Here is an 18,601-nt window from a genome sequence, read left to right as displayed (position 1 = left end):
GGAAGCAGCGCCGCGCCACCCCTCCGGCGAGCGGCAGAGACCCGCAGTGCGCGGGGGGGGGTGTGGGACTCGTCCGCTACCAGACGGCGGCGCGGGCCCGGGCGCCCCCTCCCCCCGTCCCTTCCCGCCCCGCCCCAGCACTCACGTTCTCTGCGCAGCGGCGGCCCCGATCCCGGCGCCGCACCACGTGACGCGGTCTCCAGTCCGCCTATTCGAGTCCCGCCCGCCGCGCTCCCCTCAGCCGCGCATGCTCAAGAGTGGCTCCGCCCCGCGGCGGGAAAGAGCGGCCGTGCTCTGCGAGTTGCGGTTAACGGAGAGCCGGAGAGGTCTGTAATGAGTCGTGTAAGTCGAACAGTTCAACTCCTCCATCTTTTTATTCAGGCGCTAGAGATTCTGAGAAGAACACGGCGGTTGAAGCGGTGCGCCGTGCGAGTCGCTGCGTTAAGCGTCGTTCCCAGCTCTGCTGCGGGCGCCGGGCCGCCGGCTGTGCTGCTCAGCGGGAACGCGCCAAGCGAAACGGACACCGTGAAGGAGGTTGTCACAACGGCTGGCGAGCTGGTGGCGCGAGTAGGAGAAGCGAATCATACACAGACCGTAGCCAAAGCTACTTGCCAACGGCCCTGCTTTGCTGTCAGTTCTGCGGCACTTCGGTTTCGTAGAACATCTTGGCAATTCACACGAGTATGTCATAGTATTTATGTGAAAGTTGTAATCTGCCCTTCCAAAAACAGCGCACAGCTCAGCAGACTGGCAGGCATGAGAGGGGCTGAATTCCTAGAAACAGGGTGGGGATGGAGTTAAAGGAGCAGGCTGTGCCAAAACAAGCAACTGCAGCATTCTGCTCTCTTCCAAGAGTGAGCAGAAGCCAAAAGAGGAAGGCACGTCCAGTGTGCTGCCATCCACACACCTTATGCTAAGCTCTTCAGTTTTGGCACATTGAGATCTGTCACCTCAATTAACGCTAATCGTCATAATTCATAGAAATCACAGAATATGGGAGTCAGAACGATAGATTTTCTAACATACACCAGGTTTTCTATAATTGGCACCATTTTCTGTAATAGCCTACTCTAGTTTCATGCAGCTGTAACTCCAGTCTGTAGTTCTTAACCATGCAGTATTTACTGCCCGACTGTAGGCTCAGATCTTATTACTGGATGCATGAGACTTGAGGTCATAGCTGGACCTGGAAGCCCTGCATTCTTAACATCCTGTGTTAACCTGTTCAATCGTATGTTTTCTATCTTAGGTTCTTTATAAAGCCCGAATAATAGGAGGCACAGGAACAATTTTGTAGGCTAAGTGAACGATGCATTCAGGTGCTGCGATTCATGGGCCATGTGTGTGTGTTCTTGTGCTTGACAGCTGAGTGCAGGATTTGATACTGCATTAAGCTTTTTTTTTCCTCTCCACATTTTCAAAAAATTTGCTAAAAAAGCCCACATGAAATATTACTTTTTATGACATAAATGGCTGTACACATACATATATATGTATACTTAAGAAATAAAAGCCCTGCTTCTCTCTTTCTCTGATCTCATGCTATTTACCTCATGGATTTCTTCCACCTTTTTATCTGAAAGTTCATTTTTCTTATTAAAAAATAGAAAATACTGTTTTACGCTCCACAACTTTTGTATGGTCAGTTTTAAAACATGGTGACATTGATTTAGCCATGCTCATAGATTTCCTGTAAGTGAGATCACCCAGTTGTTTTAAGATGCCCTGAAAGACGTTTTTGAGTAAGAGGAGCAATTTAGGTGCCAGCTCTTCCGCCTAGCTAAAAAGTACAACACGTGCAACAATTTCACTGTCTATTTAAGCAGCTATTAACAGTATAAGTTCTGTTTCCTATATACGCCTGAGCTGATTAAGAAGTTAATTCAGTACTTAGAAAGAAAACGAAAAATAAAAACAGCATTTTCATGTCCCATGATGCATTCAGTTAAGGCTGCTTATGCCTTGCTGCTAGCTATATAATCCATGTAAATATTTATATTACACCTATTATCACTGTAAACATACAGCTTAGTCATATGTTGACCAATAATAAAAAAGTGACATTGAAATCTCTCTTGCTTAACAGCACAAGGTTTAAACAGGTTTTGGAGGCAGTAAACCAGGCCTCATTTTTCTGAGATTCATGCAGAGGCTTTTCACCATGAAATAACTGGGAAGGAACAGCTTGCTATGGAATGCATAAATATTGATTAAATCCATATCTGATTTTTTTTTTTTTTTTTTTTTTAAATGCTGGAAATTTGATAGCATAATTGAAACACCGTTGATGTTAATTATGAGGAAGCTAGGCCAGACTAGCTCAGAAATGTTAGAAGAATGCGTAAGAGTAGTTACAAGAAAAGAGTTATGGCTTTCCTGGACAGTCAGTATGTAGCAGCATTGTAGAATTAGACAGGTCAGTACTATAGAAAAGGCACGATAACAGAAGGTGCTATAAAGGAAGGAAAGAAGATTGCTCACCCATATCTAGGTTTGCAAGGGAAAGCTCCACCAAGGACAGATTTCCAGAAAGATTCCTCCCTAGGGGCAGTCAGCCCTTAAATGAGGTCTAAGAGAGGTGCAGCCAGGCTCCACCCCTTCTGGTCACACAGCTGAACTGCCTTCACCTGTGCTCCATGGGCTGACTGGGTGCTCTGCCCAGGTGCTCAATCAGTGGTGTGACTCAATAGTTACCATATGCATATTTACAAACAGAAGGAGAAATAGTAATCCAAAGTTTGATACGTGAGGATATGATGCATCTGTCTGAAAACTAATATAACATCAATGATTTCAGGATTGATTTAAATACAAAATTAGTTTGTATACAGCTGTTTTACCTCTGCTACCATTCTAATTCTGAAAATAACATAATGCTTTGGAAATTGTGGAAGCAAGCCATTCAAAAAGATAGATATGGAAATACATGATAAAACATTTTTTGTATGAATTTGGGGCTTAATTTCTTTGAGTCTTTGATGTGAAATTAACTTTGTATTTGTTGCACAGCCCTTAGCTGGTCATGTACTTTATCCAAGTTCAGTTGTCACCATCACTAACAGAACCTTCATAATAAGGCTGTAGATTCTTTGCTTCCAGCTTGTAGCGTTAAAATGAATCATCCTGCAGGTTCTTGTTCATGTATTTTTCCAGGAGGAAAAGAAGAAATATCCGTTGAAAAGTAAAGTAGTCTATTAGTCTGAACATGGGCTGGAAAAAATGGAGTAACATCAAAAACGTTTCATAATGCTTACAGCCAAAGGGGCTTTTGATCATCTAGTCACCTCCTGTTTAACCTGATAGTTCTGTGCTGCACGGAGGAACCAGTTACACCAAAGCATTTTCATTCTCAAAGTCCTAACTTGTTGTATGTCACCTATGGAGAATGCAATAAACCAAAAGACAATACTAAGGAAATAAACGTGTAAAATATGCCGGGAGGACAGTACCAGATGCTCTCTCTACTCAATTAAAGAGCCTTTTAAAAAAAGGTATCAAAATCCAAGAGAATATAACTCAAGGTCACTGGTGAAAACAAACTGTAACAGTAAGATAGAAAACTGCTATCCCTTAAAACTGATTTAAAAACATGCAATGAGTGTTCAGTAACTGTTGAGTCATGGCCTAAACCACTGATTGAGCACTTGGGGAAAGGACTCAGACAACCCTGGGAGCACAGGTGAAGGCAGTTCAGCTGTGTGACCAGAAGGGGTGGAGCCTGGCTGCACCTTTCTTAGACCTCATTTAAGGGCTGACTGCCCCTGGTGAAGGGTCTCTTTTTGGAGGTCTCTTCTGGTGAGGTTTTCCTTTGCAAATAGAGAATCTTCTGAGATGGGTAAGCAATCTTCTTCCTTTCCTTCTTAGTATCTGTCTGTTGTGCTACTTCTTCTGATGTCTTACCTTTGTTGTAATACCTTTCTCTTTGTATTGGCTGCCCACTTGCTGCAAATGGACAAGCAGACACTTCTTTTTGTTTTGCTTGACCAGGGGAATCTTAATAATCATTAGCAAAGTAATCATTAACAAAGCAGCCTGAGCATTGTTGACTGTAATAATACTATATGCAGAAAGTATTCTATTGAGTAGTTCTTTTTGCAGGTGCAACGTAACTTACATCTCATTGCTCATAGGTGCTATAATTGCAAAATGAAGTTATGTTCTGCTTCTGGTAGAGAGTCTTTATTAATACTGTAGCTGTAAGAATTTGTGATTTTTTTTCTTATTTCTGTAAAGTATTCAAGTACTGTAGGGCTTTTTTTCTTTTTTTCAGAAAATATGGGTTCTGATCCTTTTTTATTTCTTATGAATTTTTTAACAGCTTTGTTGCAAGGCTGTATCAGTAATCTGGTGATGTTCTTGTGTGTTCTCCTGGCCTGTGTAAGGACTGTGTAAGGACAACTGGAGCAGTGTTTCTGCAGGGCAAGGGAACATCATTTTTCAGTACTCTCAAGTTCCTGGCTCTGAAAGTTGAGCTAATCTGGAAGCAATACTGAAGGGCTTCATCTGGCACTCCCTGTAAAAAAGGATTTGTCTAAGATAGTGAAGGAATTTCTCCAGAAGTTACAATAAGCCTCTTTTTAGAAGTATTTTCCTGTTCTGTGTTCTCATGGATATAGGTGGAGAACTTGTGTTTTTTGTGCTTTATGTCTTTGAACTAATGTCACTTCTACAGCATGTACACTCACCATACCAATCCACATCGTGTGCCCCCTGCAGAGAGGTTCAGGAAGCATTGGGAAGAAGAGCTGCTGCCTTTTGGTCTCCGAAAGGTGACCTGAAGTTTTATCTTGTGACTCAGTCTGTCTTATTTCTGAGTTTTGTATAGTGAAAAAAAATCCTGTATTTCCCTTGGAAGCTTTGAATTCATTGAGCATTATATTCACAATTGAATTGGGAATTGCTTGTTTGCTTTTAACTTTCTAGAATTGTCTTTAAGTCATGGGGAGTGCACCCATAAGCCTCAATTGCCCTTACCAGCCCCACCTGGGTCCCCACACCCACTGCCCAGGATCCCCATTTAAGATCAGTCCCAGACAGTTCCTTTTCCTTTAGTTCAGTTTTTAAAGCACTCAGCAGGAACTATAAAGCTGCAGTACAAAGGAGAAAGGTATTTGAAATGAAGATCAAATGGGTTTTATGGCCCATTTAAGTCTTTTTAATATAGGCAATATTGTAAGGATTATAATCAAATACTATAAAACTATTGAATATTGCCAAACCAGAGAGTTGCATTGTTCCTGTAGGTTGTAGCTATCAGATTGCAGTTAAGAGAATTTTCAGCCATGCCTGGCAAAAAAGAATTTTCTGGCAAATGTAATATATTTTATCTGACCAGCTGGAAGATAAGTAAAAGAACCTTCCGGCACAGGAGGCCTTCAACTCTAAAACAGAAACAGCAGACTTCAAAGTTAAATATAAATTGAGGGATGTTTTTCTTGATTAACTTTAGAGCATCCTGGAAGTTGTGCCCAGCAGCAGAGTGGCAGTACCCTTCCTTATCGGTGTGCATAGGAAATAGGTGTTGTTTGAAGCTAACCTAAATACAAACAAGTTTCACCTCCTTTCTGTCATACTGCTGTTGTAGCCATCATGTTCTAAGTACAGAGACAGAAGTGTGTAGTGCTGCTTGTTGGCAGACCCAGCAAATACAGGTAGAAGTTTTCTACACCTAGAGCAGCAGTAGGAGCTACTTCAGTGTTGTACCTGTGCCTGCCTGTCATGGTGTGCAGTGAGGCTGAGAAATGGTCTGCTGTGATGCAGTCACTGTCCAAGCAGCCTCAATGCTCAGGCTGCTGTCCTCTGTAGCTTACTTTCTGCTTTATTAGAAGTTATTGCCTGTCACCTGCTGATGTTTCTAGTCTTTAAACACAATCACAAGGCTTGTGGCCTGGCTGGAGCTGTCTTCAGGGGCTGGAGGTGGCAGAGCTCACATCATCCTGCTTAGAGCAGGCAACGCAGCCCAGAGCTGTGTTATTTACCTGTTCCACAGACAATCCTGAAAGCAGGAAAAGGCCATCTCTGAAACAAAGCAGAGGCTGCAGTGGAGAGCATGTCATTGGTATGGAATGGGCTCCAGCAAGGGAGTACAGGTAGTGCTTGGCCTTCTGTGTGGGTGCTGATGTGAACTTGTTCAGGTTTCTGGGGATCTTCCTGCTTTCTAGGTAAAGGGCAGGTTTTTCAGGTGTTCCAGGGAGACAAACCCTCCTACTTCCTGGAGACTCTAAGGGTTTTCTTGGTGATTTCCCCTGGGAACCTCTTTCTCTCCTACCAAAATACATGTGGACATTTGCAGCTTTTTATTTCAGCAGTTGTGTAATATGTATTTTTCTGCTAGTTGTCACATTTACTTTGGTTCTCCATTGCTTTTTAATTTTTGTTTCTGTTCAGTGAACTTGAGAAAAATATTTTTAATTATTTGTTTTCTTTACTAGCTCTCAATCTATAAAATAATGGTCTCTGGCAGTGTTTGGCATTGTGAAGTACCAAGATCAGTTGTGATGAGGTGACTCAGCATTATTCTGCACAGCTGCTTGTGAATATTTCAGCCAGGCCTCTGCTTGATTAATGAGCACTGGCTTCTTCTTGAGATAATTCTTGCTGGAGTTTGCCCAAGGGCTACAGAGTGGGCACTCGAGGGAATTTAGTGGAAGGAATCTGTATTTGAAATGACTTCTTTTAGATCTGTTTACTTAATGATTGCTTGCTTGAAGGTGATGCCCATAATAAGGGGGAAAAGTCAGTCAAAAGTGTGTTTAAAAAAAAAAAAGGTACTTTTGTTAGAATTTTTCACTGTTCATGTGTTAAAGACAGTCCTCTCTGCAGGGAGATTCTTGGCAGATCCTCTTACCTGGGCTGTGTCCCTGAAGTAGGTTGGAGCACAAAGGATGTCAGTTTGCATGCACATGGTACCTTCCAGTGGAGGCACTTCTGATGCTGGGAGCTTGGCAGCAAGTGTTATTCCCCTTCCTGCTCCTGTCAGCATTGCTCTCCTCAGAGATGGCTGATGTACCCATGTTTATATCAGTCATCAGCCATATAGGAACATGGATTTAATTTCATTTTCTGAAGACATGAATGTGTGGCAATTCTACCTACATATTAGCCTCTCACGTTAATTTTTGTATCGATGAACCCATTTGAGTTGCGTCTGCCAGAACTGTGCATTGCTTATGGGCACAACAATGGCTCCCTGCAGCTACCTGTGGCTCCCGCATGTAGTGGTTATGATTGATACCCACTGCATCAGCAGCTTTGTGAGTAAGGACACAGCTTGACAGGCCTGTGCCAGGTAGCTGGTCAGGAAGATTTTAGGGAGACTTGAGACCGTTAAGTTGGAAATAGGAAGCAGGGAGGGAGAGGAGTAGCCAAGTGGTGTTGAGAATGTGCTGGTGGAGCAAGTGTTCTGGTTTAAACTGGATATTTAGAATAGGAAATTGGGGTAAATCTGTCTGCTACTCATAACTTCTGCTATTTTATAAGAAGTTGAACATGTGTTCTTATGCAGTGTTAAGTTGGGGGAAGTGAAATAGTGGGGAAAAAAAAAAGAAAACTTTCCATGTACATAATCTATGCTGTACTTGAGTGTATCTATTGGTGTGTGAAAGAAAAGTTTCTCTGAAGTAATCATAACTTCAGAATATATGAAAAAGTACACTGAAATGAAGAAAGTACCAGAAGACAAAACACAATGTCTGTTTTTAGAGTATCTGTCAATCTGTAGCCATAGTAAACAGGTAATCAGAACCTTCTTAATTTGTGCAAGTTGCTGCATTTAAGGGCTGAATTAACTAAAGCATATCCCTATGAAATAACCTTCATTACACAAATCAGTTTGCTGATGGATTACTGAATTTGCAGCCAAAATAGTACCCCACAATGGGTGTGAAGTTTCCTGATCATCTAATAAATTGATAACTTTGAAGCCTAGTTGTGACAATTTAAATGTCATCACTATTAAACAAGTTGCCAAAATGCAAACAACTATCCTAAGTCATTAAAATGTAATTATAAAGGACAGCTGGGTCTGCTATCAATCTGGGCTGTTGGGACTCGTAATGGGGAAAAAATATGAAAGTTCCACACAAAGCGAAATGAGACTGCTGTATGTGCCAGTGAGAACCTGCATGGGAAGCAAATGCAACGTACTTTGTGCAGACAGTTGCTGGTGCTATTAGAAGGCTTACAGATATGGACATTATGGATATGGATGTAGGAGAGAATGGCTGCATGACATCCAGCAAATGTCTGTACCTTCTCTATGCCTTATATGGAAAGTCCTTTTGCTTTGGGTAGTTTTTTCTAATGAGATGGATAGACTGGATAGCAAATGTAATCTAGCAGAAGTGACTATGAAGGACTACGTTCTCTCTTTTGTAGAGAGCCAGCACAGGTGTTAAGCCCTGTTTTGAGAACCAGGTGGGCTTTAAATTATAGTATGTGTATTGTGGTTGAAAAATATTAATAGAGAGAAAAAGAACTATCAGGCTTTGCAGGACTGTACTAGGTCTGTTTGACAGCTGCTTTTCTTTTTAACAGACAGAAAAAAAGGAAATAAAAATGAGCAAGAATTGTTTGGAGGAATAAGTGAAGATGAAAGATGACTGCACAGAAAATAAGCCCTGAGAGTCAAGCTGTAGCATCATGGGTTTCCCTGGGAGGAGAGGGTGCTGGGGCAGGGACCTGGGCACCCTGGGGACTGTAAGGTGCTCAGCCTGAAGAACTGGGAAGCCCCACTTTCCCCTACTGGCTGCAGCTGGGCCAGCACTCAGATGCATGCCCTTTTCTGCCTCAGCTGTTTTTCATTATTTGTTGTTGGAGATTACTCCCCTTCACCTGCTGGGTGCACAACTATGATGAAGATGATCAGTAATTTCACCTGCATGTGCCAGTAGTGTTCATAAAACAATTGTACAGAACTAGAAGGTCTGAGCCTTCCTCCAGTGAGGTGTGGAAATAATGTCTTCCTTAGTGGGCCTAATTGAAACTGGAAAAGCAGTTATGAATGGCCTCCAAACAAAACCTCCAGATTCCAAGATGTAAAGCCTCACTGAAATGCCTGTCATGCAAACAGCAACTTCAGTCCCTGCTTAAGACTTGCAGCTCCTGCTGTAGATGTTAAGCTCTAAATTCATACAAGTTTCAGCTGCTTCCCAATAGGCTTTGTCTGTTATAGAGTGATGTGGTATCTAGTTGTTTGTAGATTATGATATGTACACTGTAAGTGGAGGTAGAATTGTTATACTGCTTCATTGAACTAGGAACATCAAATGAGTTCACAGTCTCTTGGTACTGTTTATACATTTTATGGGGCTGCCAGCTTCCATAACTAAGCCCTGTTTTCCCTGTTTGTGCAGGAAAGGTAGGAGTTGATAACTGGTAATCTAAAAGAAACACTTCATTTTGTGTATCTTAATGCATAAGATACTTTTTGAGGCTTTTGTGAACTGAAATATAGACAAACTGCCTATCTATGAATGTCAGTATATTACTTGAATATTTTTTTCTGTAAATCAGCCTATAGTGTATTGTTCACATGAAATAACAGTTGAGTATTCTGTAGTCTATTCCATGGTGTATTCTAACTGGTCAGTATTCCTGAAATACACAGGTATCAAATTCTCCATGCATCTTTTTCTACTATGGAGTAAATCCTAGTGATCCCTTCCTTTGTGTTTTTGGAAATGATACAGTGTGGTATATGAGAGTAATTACCCACCTCTTACTTTTCTGAATTGTAACTTTTTTGTTTGTTTTTGAGGAGAATCAGTTGGTATGGAGCTTAGAGAACCTTTTAAGATTAGGAACGGTTTCTAATGAACAGATTTTCTGATGCAAATGGAAAGCCAAGTTGAGAGGTTTTTTTTCCTTTTATATGCAGGCAGCTGTAGGTCACAACAGACTTGGTTTGTTTTTGGGCTGTCCTATTCAAGGGCATGAAGCTTCAGCCTATCAACAAAAAAAATGAGATGCTAACCTGCCAAATATAGGGAAATGAATAAATGGAAGAACAATAAAAGTCAGTAAAGGAGGAAATCTCATGCAGTGTGAATGATTTCCTACATAGCGTAAGCAAAATTTTCTGCTGTTTGTTTCACACTGCTACGCTAAGGAAGAATGAATTTTAGTCCCCAGTGCTGTTATGAAAAGCATGCAAATTCTACAGATCACACTGGCTAATGGATAGATTGGTTATTTTGAAAAAGAAGTAAGCTTTCCTGTGATTTCCATCCAAGTCCTCCCTATGTGAGATGAGAACTCACTGCTGTTTTAGGAAATTGCTAGTTTTCTGTGAACACTGAGAAGGTCTTGAAATTAACTTAGTAAAGGTGAGGCTATGTGATGCTTCTTGCTGCATTGTGAGAATCAGCAGAATGACATTGTAAAATATCCATAGTGATAGTCAAAGTCTGCAGGGAGTAAGGTCAAAGAAAGGTCAGCAGCTGACATCAAATCAGAAGCCAGGTGTGCTGACCCTTAATCATAGGCTTTGTGGACTGCAATTCAGCATAACATTATTGAATTCACCTTTAGATTAAGCTGGCCTGCTCTGACATACACAAACCCATATGCAAGTTAATGGCTGTGGCATCCACTTAATTATGCAAGCTTTGATAACAGATCAGTGAGGTGACCTCTGCAACCACTATTTTCAAGGTCCTTAACTATTTGCATTTTCAACAAACAACGTGGCATTCCCTATTTAGGTCACGTTAGACCATTAGTTCTGTGTATACAAATTACAACCTGGGAATAGTAATCTGCACAGAAGATTTTTTTGTGATTACATTAGAGTTGTTGAAATCAGCCCTTGCATGCTGAAAGTCAACTGTTCAGGTACTGATAGCAGATCTTTGGCTTTGAAGGAAATGCTCTTAAAGACAGTCCCTAATAGTCAGTGAACTATAATTAAGCACATATGCAAACCCTAGCTTCCTTGTTGCTTGTATGGTTCTGCAGTCTTTGATCATGAGATTGCTCTGTAGAGGTTATTTGCCTTAATGTTGACATGGAAGAGGGTTCACATGGTATGAATGAAATTTCTTCTAGTTTAACAAACATTTTTGGATTATTGTAAACTTAATGACATATTGATGTGGTGTTATCTTTATTCCATGGATGTGCTTTCCACTTGCTCACTTATGCAGTGCTTACTCAACAAACTGTGTGGTAATCAGTAGTATTAAGGTCACCAGCAACAGAGCTGCCTGTTACACTATGCACTAAAGGCACTTAGTGAATACTGCACCAATACAAAATCAAACTTTTTGCTGATTCCACTGAAATTACTCCCCTTCAATACAGCTACAGAATGGGATTCAGCCAGAGGCTGGTCAGGAGTCCTATGCCCTCTGCAGTATTTACTGTATGTAGCTTGTCTTGGTACTCAATAAGAAAAATGTGCTAAAGGGTTGGCATATTTCTGAGATTGTAAAACGTGCTCTCTTCTCAGTGAGGTTACTTCAGTGGGAATTGTGTATTGCTAAGTGAAAGACCTTGACAGTGTCCGTAAGGACCTGGAAATCTGCATGAAATGTCATAGACAAAGCACAGTGCCCCAGGACTCAGTGCTCTGTTCTCTCCCCAAGACAAGGTGGTTTGGGTGGATGGGCTGTATCTTTGGGCCAATGCTTTTGTATGTCTGATTATTTTTTTTTAGGGTATTTTCCATGTTCATCAACTCCTAGTTTACTCTCTTGCATTCTGTTCTTCTAAATAACTTGCTGTGGGAAGTACATGTGAAGTCTTGGCTGTATAAAGCTGCTTCCATAGAGTCAACTGTAGTCCTCCACTACTCTTCTAGAGAAATGTGCTTCTAACAGAGAACTTCACAAGGCTTAAGGCTTCAGTCTTTGTTTTTCATGTATGCATATTGTCTTTCGGATGCCTGATGTGCATTAGAGCTATGAATGAAGTGCAGGACTCCCAAAGTGTGCAGCAGACATCCCTGCTGTTTGCTGTGTTGTTGGCACGAGTTGTGTTGTGTAATCTCCAATAGGCTGGCAGAATTAGACATTACAATCCAGTTCATCAGCTGCACCCATCAGAGAGTCTGTCTATAGAGCAAATTCTGAACTGCTGATACCAGTAGCAGTCACCAGGTTTGGCTGGAAGAAAGCATGATTAATATCTTGTATTTTTAGAGGTCTCAGTAAGGTAGTGCAAATAATTCCTACCAAAGCCAGTCTGTGGCTGATCGGTGAAGCTGTGTTTTGCTGTAGCACATATACACAGGAACCTGGTGCCCAGAAGGCTAAAAGCTGTTTAGCAAGTTGGACCTATGTTTTTACACCAAGTTTTCTGTAGCACTGAAGTAACAAAAGAAATGGGATCTACAGTAGCTTAATTAAAGTCAAAAGACACTTGAAGTTAGTTAAGTATGAAATTGTTTCATAATGAGAATGAATTCCTTTGGGATATTAATTTTTTTAATTTTTCCACCAAATGGGCGGGTTTGGACTGGAGGTTATGAACAAAAGCTGGATGCTTCTGCTGGAATTCTATGTATAGGAATAATTACTGAAGGCAACATTTTAACTTATCTTTTAGTTCCAGACTTGACAACCATTTGAGATGATTAGGGTGAAACAGACCTCTCAATTAACTTTTTTTCAGGTTGTTCTGCAGACTCAAGAAGACATTATTTATACTCTGCTCATGTATTTCAGTAGATCTTTGTCACTGTGTGGCCAGAAACATCTGTTTGAAACAACAGAAGCTGAGATTGAATTGATTCTATCCTATAGAATAGTGATTAATGGCAACAAACTCTATGGCTATAGAATTGTGCAATAACTGGAGCCTTGCTGATAGCATGGATAAATTGAGGGTTTCATTGTATTGAGATGTCAGTCTCAAATCTGTACTCGCTGCTAAATAATTCTTAAAGGATTAAAAAGCCCAAGAGGTATCCTGTCCTTGTGTAAATTCCCAATTCCTTTGCTATCTCCTGGGTGCTATTTTTAGAAGTGGTGGAATAAAGAGACAAATCAGCCAGGCAACTGTATTCACTCATAGTCTAATCCTGTGAAAGAGGGAACAAGCAAGGCAGCTGCGTACATCAGAAAATCCTTAGTAGCATGTTCTGGTCTTTATTTTGGGTAAAAATATTCAAACTGGAAAATTGTGATCCTTAAAGACTTCAGTATGAGAAAGCAGGAAAAGGACCGACACACGGAGAAGGGGCTGCAGGCAGCCTCTATGAATGCTGTCAGTAACTACCAGGAAATGACAGGGTGCAAAAGGTACTGAATTAAGTCAAATATTTTACTTCGTGCTATTTGCACTAGCTTTGTGTGTATAAGAGAAGGCATTATATACAGAAGTTAGGTGAAAAGCTAGAGGAATACAAATGCTGCAAAATTATAGGGATACTGGGTGAGAAAATAAGTAAAACTGCTCTACAGATACCTTGAGGTAAGGGGCCTCCAATAGAGCAGTAAAGGTAAAATTCCTGCAGGGTGTGATCTCGGGTCTGTCTTCTGCAACTCAATCCTTGTTTTAGAGCTTTGCCTCTGGCTTTCTTCTGATACAAGATGCAAAGTCAAGAGTGTGTTCATGGTGCTCCAGTGTATCTCCTCATAGTGCTGTAGTCTCACCAAGGGAAGGCCTGGAAATCAGTCAAATGCAGGCAACCTATTTAATGGGTCCCCAGCTGTTTCCATAATTGGCTTGGTTTCCCAGATTTCACAGTTGTGTTCTGCTGGTACCTTTAGTCTGTCCAGCTCCATCAATGGCAGAGTTTTGTGGCCTACCTACACCCAGAGACAAAGAATGCAAGAACTGCCTACTTTGAGACCCTCCTCTCCTTAGCTGGTCGCGTGTCTTGGGTGACAACCAGTGGCTTGCTGTCTTTTCTGTGTGAATGCAAACATGTAAATCTGATTAAAGAAACTTTGAGAAGAGGGTGCTGTGAGATTGGTTATGTTTGGATGGTATGGAAAGGCATTATGAACTCTGTCTGCTGGCCATTAACAATTTTCAGTAGTGCTCTGTAGGGGGAAAAAAAATCTAGTGCATGTGATAGCATAATAGGAGGGGAGGATGTATTTATGTAAATGAACTCAAACATTCCCAAGAATTAATAAATTAAGTGGTTGGAAAAGCTAGCAGAGGATAATAGGCATGGAGACCTTCTGCTTGTCAGCAGAGATGGTTAATTGGTTGGACTTACTGTAGCACTGTGCATGCCTAAGAGAAGCAAAATCCTTTTGAGTGTTAGAAAATCACCTAATAGCAATAACTGCAGAGCAATATGTTGTACTCATGTATTTGTTATATGTATTAAATGCTGTTATTAATACTTGTGTGTGGGGCTTTGTGAATGCATAGTGAAATAAATTACAAAAGTCCAGTTTACTCAGTAGTGTTTTTCAGGCCCTCTGTAACAAAAAAAAAAAGTATCAGAATTCAACCTGAATTTCTTAGAAGATCTGTATTTTGGTTTCCAAATAAAAAAAAAATAGGGCTTGCTAGCTCACTTAATAGATTTAAATTTCTAGGGGTAATTAGAGGAAGAGATGGAAATCCTGCTCTGTATTTATAAGCTATGTCAAGCTGAATACAGTATTAAGGCAACAAATAGCTTTCTCTAATTTAGTTAAATGCACAGAGGAGACCAGTATGTATTTAATACCATTTAATTTAGATAACCTTGCTTATTTTTTGATAAATCTGATGTTGGCAATGATAGCACTCTATTAGAACTTTTATTTATGCTTATAATTTTGGGATTTAAGCTGCAGGTCCTAGGTTGATTACAGACTGTAGCTAAAAAACAGGAAAGAATGCAAGAACCTGAGAACTCCCATATAGGAATAGTATAACCTGTCAATTCTAATTCTGTAACCTCAGAGAGGCTGTGTAAACTGCACATGACATAGTCCAGGTTTTCTAAAACAGTTGTCAGAATTGGGGGAAAAAAAATTAAGCTCAGGTGAATGTTTGATTTGTGATGTTTGTTTTTCAGTTGATTGTATCTCATCCTTCTCCCAGGACACTTTGTTTAATTCAGCTAATACATCTTTTCCAGATAAACATTTGTACATAAATTACTATTTCCTTTTCTTTCTCTATATGCTACATTTTTCCTTTCTGCTGGTATATTTTCAGTGTAAACAAATTGAGTTTACTTTGGTCTTGGAGTGACTGGTGTCTTGGATCTTCTCAGTTTACTAATGAAACACTTTGAACTGATATACAAGCCTGTTTTTTATGTAAAATGGGCTTAATAATTGTTTTATAGCTAGATCAAGACTTGAATGATAGCCTGCTCCGTATTTTTCTTTCTGGCAATCAGGAAGAAGAATGTATTTCCCTGTTGTTAAGCTCCCAGGAATCTCAAAAGGCACTTTTTGCAAAACATGAGTGGTGGTGAGGAAGAAAAAACTTGAGTTTCTTCATGCAGACAGAACTCAAAACTATCAACTGGATTTTGTCTACAAGCCTTAAATTTCATTTTGTCTGGGATTAGTCAGTTTTGAGTTCTGGAACTAGTAAGAACATTATTTTAACATGAAAATGGAGGTTAAGTTCTTCTAGTGCTTTCCTTTGCATGACAGTGTGTGTACATGCAGGTATACTTGCTCATTTTTGGACATACATGAAGAGAAGTATTTTTTCAGTGCTTGATACAGCCCTCTGTTCTCACTCCAACCAGTCCAAAGCACAATAACCACTGTGCTTATGTGTGGTTATGCTGTAGTTTTATATTTGAAATTTAAAAAAGCTTGAAAAACTGCACCTAATGCACTTCAATCAGCTGCAGGTGCACCTTTGCACCTCTGGGTGATGACTCTGCCTAAGCATTTCCCATGCAACTTCTTGCTCACTGACATAAGGCTATGGGGGTAATGGTTAGACAGGTGGTGCAGAAATCAGGTAGGAGGAGGTAACAGATGAGGACTGATAACTGCATCTAGTTGAGATGACTCCATGGGAAGTTTGGTTCAGTCTAGAGAGACCACTTGCTGTGGAAGGCAGCATGATTATAATATTTAGGGTATTTTTCACATGCACAAAGGCTTTTTGCATGAGAGGTGTAATGTAGAACAGTGTATTTTTAGTGAAGTTACTATATTAGTGCTGCTTGCACTATACAGGAGCTCATGGATATTTCCTGGGCCTTATCCCAGAAACTGCTCAGATAGTATGGTTTAGGAAAGGTATAGGATTCTCAGTAAGTCATTCACTTTGTACTTTGAATCATTCCCTGTCCAGTAGATCTTTTAAGAAGTCCTTACTATAGTATCTTAAAGGAGTATTTGACAGGTTCATAGATGTCCCTGTTTAAATAATATGGAATGAATATCACTGTTTATAAATGTGTGTTTCCAAAAATGTAGAGAACAATAAAGTGCAGCGTTTAAAAATGGATGAGGATATCCTCACATCTACTGCTTTATCACCTGCTGTGCTCTCACTCTAGAGGCTACTGAGCCTGGACTTTACACAGCCTCTTATGTTATGCCATGTTACATCCTGAAGATTGCTGAAATGCATCCTGCTGAGTTTGTGCTTTGTAAACTCAACATTTCTTCTCTGGTGCAATCTTCTGAAAGTTGGGCTCCACTGACCATCTTTTGTATCAAAATCAGTAAGTAATACATGCAAAACAAATGATGTTTTGTCCAACGAAAGCTCCTGTATCACATGTGTGACCTGAAAAGATATAACATTTAGTCTAGTACTGTAATTAATGTCAAAATTGCACTCACTGATGGGATGGGCTTATTTTGACTTGGAAGTAGAGGCTAGATTGTGCTTCCAACTAGGAGAAAATCTGAAGCACTGGGATAATAAGAATTTTAGAATTACAATACACTTAGATTAGTAATCCCTATTGTGTGTATCATGCATATGAATTTTCATTAAATTGTCTGTTGTTCTTGCAGTATTTTTGTCTTACTATAGGTTAGGTTGTGGGTTCAAACATGGAAGATACAGAGTTCAGATCAGCCAGAACATTTGTGAAGTGTTTATTGTAGAAGCATAAGCATGTGCTGAATAATACCAGGGCTGATGTAGGCTTGGTGTTACTGACAGTGGCCAACAGCTCTGTAGATGCATGTGCAAGTACTGCCCGTAAGCAACAATGCTTAACTAAAAAAACCTCACAGCTTCTGCAGATCTGTACCTGGTGCAGTTTTGCAGCCGGTTGTGGTACCTTTGTATTGCGTTGACAGACTTTTCTGCAGGTACCAATCTGCTGATATTTTTTTTTTTTCCCAAGTCATGGCATCCTTTGGTGGTGATTTCCTGAGTTCATTGACCTTATCTGGAGAAGTAGCTTCGTATTTGTTTTGAGGCTTATTGTTTTGTGTCTTTCATCTTGTGTCTTGAAACAATCAATCTTTCACCTTCTCCTTGCCAGGAATGATATTTGCAGGTATGTCACATCACTTCCAAAGCGTTCTTTTTCCAGCCTGAAAAATCTTAGGCTGTTAAGTTAGCTTGACCTGCCTTTTATCACACATTCTCATTTCTTCCAATTCTTTAATAGTGTTTTCAAAACTAGAAAGTAGAATTTGCCATAGTAGGCTACGGCCAAGTGTACAACAGATTTATTCATTTACAACATTTTGTCTTTTACCTGTTAATTTCTAATATATTTGTTCTTGGTGGTTTTTTGACCTCTATAAGAGTGCTGAACTGTTTTCATAGGGATACCTCAAAATTCTAAGATCAGCTACACTTGAACAAGTAGTTAGCTCAGTTTGTCACTGAATACACTAGGTCAGAGTTGCTTTTTCCTCTCTGTTTACATTTTATAAAAAAGCGAGCAGAGCACAGTGTAATGCTTTGAACCCACAGTAATTTTTTGGAAGACCAGGAACTTAGGAAGTATTTTCCATTTAAAATCATTATGCTGCAATTAAGTTTTCCTATTGCATGAAGGAAAACTTAAGGAAGCCTTAATCATAAGCAGAGCAACTCCAGGTCTGGCAGTGGCACAGGCTGCCCGGGCAGGTGGTAGAATCACTGTCTCTGGAGGTGTTCAAGGTACATGTGCTAAGGAACATGGTTTAGTGGGCAGTGTTGAGGGTAGGTGGATGGTTAGATTAGACAATCTTAGAGGTCTTTCCCAAGCTAACAGCTTCTATGATTCTGTGCCATCTTCAAGCAACCATGGGCAAAACTGCCTCTTAGGCTTTGTTTTTCACGCCCTCTATGGGCTTTGCTACAGGGGCTTTAAAAAAAAAAAAAAAAAAGTGGACTTATGCAAAAGGCACCTGAGACAATTGCCTTAATACCAGAACAGACAAAAATTATTATAAATTGGATAAAAGATTCTGTAACTCTTGAAATTCATGCAATTGCTCCAGGCAATTTTGTCTGTGGAGACAGAAAAAGAATTAAAGCAAAAAAGTCTGTGAAGCACTGACACTTTTCAGAAGATATTACAAGATGGAAATCTAAAGACAATAGATGCAGAGCTGAAGGTTAATCAGTGTAGTTTGGGAATTATCCAAAAGTATCATTTAGCTTCCTGTTAGTTTAGTGATGCTTCTCTGGGATAGCCAGATTCCCAAATGGAAGGCATAGGAATGATGTTTTATCTTTCTTTGCTTCTTTAAACAGAGCCATACTTAAGGAGGTAGAAAAA

The 18,601-nt window shown here is 40.2% G+C and overlaps 1 protein-coding gene and 1 long non-coding RNA gene across 6 annotated transcripts in view; one reads left to right on the top strand and one right to left on the bottom strand.

Moving 5' to 3' along the window:
* The window catches only part of RHBDD1 (rhomboid domain containing 1), a 32,622-nt gene extending 30,063 nt beyond the window's left edge, over positions 1–2,559 (bottom strand). The window contains exons 1-2 of one of the 5 annotated variants that reach the window (XM_052685353.1): positions 2,482–2,555; positions 146–774 (exon numbers count right to left, since the gene is read on the bottom strand). The gene's annotated coding sequence lies outside the window, so the exon portion shown is untranslated. Of the gene's footprint in view, positions 1–145; positions 862–2,481 lie in introns of those variants that run through there. The other 4 variants (XM_052685352.1, XM_052685356.1, XM_052685355.1 and 1 more) reach the window with 4 other exon arrangements.
* Positions 2,560–3,722: 1,163 nt separating this feature from the next.
* On the top strand, positions 3,723–9,620 carry LOC128081775 (uncharacterized). The gene is made up of 3 exons (XR_008207392.1): positions 3,723–3,835; positions 4,673–4,769; positions 8,536–9,620. It is a non-coding gene; the product is annotated as an uncharacterized LOC128081775 (long non-coding RNA).
* The last annotated feature ends 8,981 nt before the right edge of the window (positions 9,621–18,601 follow it).

The sequence above is a fragment of the Tympanuchus pallidicinctus genome, unplaced genomic scaffold, assembly GCF_026119805.1.
Source record: "Tympanuchus pallidicinctus isolate F22 unplaced genomic scaffold, pur_lepc_1.0 scaffold22, whole genome shotgun sequence".
Lineage (NCBI taxonomy): Eukaryota > Metazoa > Chordata > Aves > Galliformes > Phasianidae > Tympanuchus > Tympanuchus pallidicinctus.
The sequence above is the reverse complement of the archived record's forward strand: the minus strand, read 5'-3'. Positions and strand labels throughout refer to the sequence as shown.